We start from the raw sequence: 3012 nt of genomic DNA, 5'->3' as shown, positions 1-3012 counted from the left end.
CTACGCCAACGATGATGCTCTTATGTGCAAGATATTTGTCATGACGCTCCAAGGCGAGGCGCAAGACTGGTTCCACACACTGCCTTCACGTTGAATCCGGAATTTCTGCGTACTTTCCATTGTTTTCACTAAGAAATATTCGTCCTACCGCTCAATCAAAAAAAAGTCTGACCACCTCTTCAACATGCAGAATGACCCGAATGAGTCATTCCTCACTTACGTTAAGATATTCAAGGCAGAAAATGTGAAGATCGTCGGATGCGATGACAACACTGCATGCTCAGCTTTCTAAAAAAGGCTATCAGCAGATCACTTACTTTCAGAAAACTGATCATGGGCGAGAACTTAACTCTGGCAAACTCTTATGCTTTGGCAGAAAAGCACTCCCACTGGGATGAGGAAAAACACTCCCAAAAGCTGCCTGAGCAGCCGCGCAAGGATGCAGAGATGACTTAGAAGAAGGCGAACGATAAACCGCTCAATGAAAAAAACAAGCTAGGAAGTAGATGAAAGGACCGATCCTCAGCAAAGGGGGTATGTCACCCAAGATGTACACCAAGTTCCCAAGGCGTCGAAGAAGAAGCCTTTCGCCCCAGTAGTACCAGCTGAAGTACAGGAGGATGATTCTACCTCTACTGAATAACAATCACAGCATGCAAGTTGGGAAGATGATGTCAAGGTCGACAATGCCCTAGTAGATGAATCAGGATGGAAACCTAAAGAAGATGCTGAGCATATTTTCCTTAACCCTAAGCAGCAGTCAGACCACGCCGAATGTGCATCCAGAGAAGATTTAAGGGATCTTGGATATGAAGTCCTTTATCATTCTGAAGGAAATCTAAAGTCTAACCTGAAATCACCTCTCTTATTATCCAAGCCAGAGGCAGTGGAGGATCTATGCATTTATAGGACGGATACCCAAAAATCATACGAGAAGAACTGGGGGCCTAACCACCTGTATTCCACAATTCAAAAGGTTTCCTCGATGCTCAAGCCAGATACCTGAAAATCTTTGATTTCGACGCTATTTGTTGCAACCTGAAAGCTCAAGCCGTACCTTCAGATTTACACAGTCATCGTCATGACGCGATATTCCACACAGCCCAGACGTATGACGTTAAAGGCATGAAAACTGGCAGACATTCCGATGAGAGCAGCAACTCAGCCTAGAAACGCCCCAGAGGTAGCCGAGCACATTGTAGCCATACTAGCCCCACCTGCAGGAGATTGATAGGAGCATATTTAGGCGACTTACTTAGCTTGTTTTCGTGCATTTATATTGTTAATTCATAGTTGTTTTAGTAGTTTAAGCCATTTTCGTGTGTTTTTAGGTTCATATGGCTAAGGAAGCAAAAAGATGCATTTTGGAGCATTTTGGAGCAAAATTGGACTTTGAATGGATAGCTTATGTTTGGAGCAAAAGGAATGGACGAAATTGAAGGATTCCTAATCCATTGCAGCCACATGCACCCATAATCATTCACACCTTGCAGCCACATGCATTCACTCTTCATAAATCAGCCATATGCACATTCAATCATTCACACCAAAACCTTGCACATGCAATCCCTTTAATTAATTCAACCTAGCTGTCATTGCACATGCATTCACTCTTTAACCCACATGCATTTCCACCCACATGCACTCCCATTCTTTAATCCATTCAGCCACAAGACATTATCATTGCACCACATTCAGCCATTCCATCTCCCATTTCAGATTGCATTCCAATCATTCCAACCAAATCACATGCACTCCCACCCTTTAAATCACATGCATTCCCTTCATAAATCAGCCACATGCACTCATAATCATTCAACCAACCTAGCTGTCATGTTTCCCCTTTCATCATTCCCTCACATTCTTTAATTCAGCCAACACATGCTTACACATGCATTTCCAACCCACATGCATCCTTTAATCATTCAAACATGCAGCCACATTCCCTCCTAGCTGTCATGTTCCCCCCATTTCACCTATAAATAAGCATGCATTACACCTCAATTCATTCAATTCGTCCATATTCAGAAAATCATCCAAAACACCACCAGAAATCATCCCCTTGTGCCGTGAGATTCCCTATTAATCCAAACACCACCATCCTTCCATTTTCACCACTCTCCAAACCATTCACACCATCAAACTATCCTTAGACCTTGTGCTACAACGAAGAGGAAGATAAGAGGGCCTAAACGTTCATACAATTCAAGTTTGAGTTGTTGGAATGTTTAGGTGTTTCTTTGATTTCAATGTTTAATTTCAATACTCTTTGTTTTGTACGAATGAGGAATGGAAGAGAAGAGGGCCTAAACGTTCATACAATTCAAGTTTGAGTTGTTGGAATGTTTAGGTGTTTCTTTGATTCTCTTTGTTTTGTACGTATGAGGAACTAAACCCCCCCTTGGCTAGGGGGGGATTCGAAATATATGTTTATGCTTGCATTTTGATTTGATTACTTCTAATTGCGTTTCATAAGTTATGGATTCAATTTGTTTAACCGTTTGATTGATAACTTATTTATGTATGTTTATTGAGAGTGCACGCTTAATTTTCATGCATGAATATGACGCTAGAATATAAGTGAGTTTCACCTAATAGTTAGGAACTTATATTCACAAGTAGTGGAGGTTGCTTATAAACAATCGCGTTAAACGAATTCTTGGCATAAGTTTCATGCGTATTCCATAGTAACGAATGCCTCGTCAACACTTATAATTTTCATAGAGCGTAATGATTCTTGCTTGTATCTCTATTATGCAATCATGTAGGGGACTTGTGGGGAATGTTTTAGGTTGTCGTATGCAATCATCCAATTCAATAACGTTAGGAAGATTTGAAGGTTAATTAGTGCATCACGGTTAACTTGGGGTGTTGAGAATTCATGGTTTATTGAAATGCAATTGGAAATCATTTTATTATGCAAGTGTAACATGTATGGAGTTGAACCCCTTAGCTATTCTATCATCCATTCATTCCATTTCATCAATTTCATATTCACATTCTGTTTTAATT

This window comes from Pyrus communis, chromosome 8, assembly GCF_041283825.1.
Source record: "Pyrus communis isolate YQ-2024b chromosome 8, ASM4128382v1, whole genome shotgun sequence".
NCBI lineage: Eukaryota > Viridiplantae > Streptophyta > Magnoliopsida > Rosales > Rosaceae > Pyrus > Pyrus communis.
Note: the sequence above shows the minus strand (reverse complement) of the source record.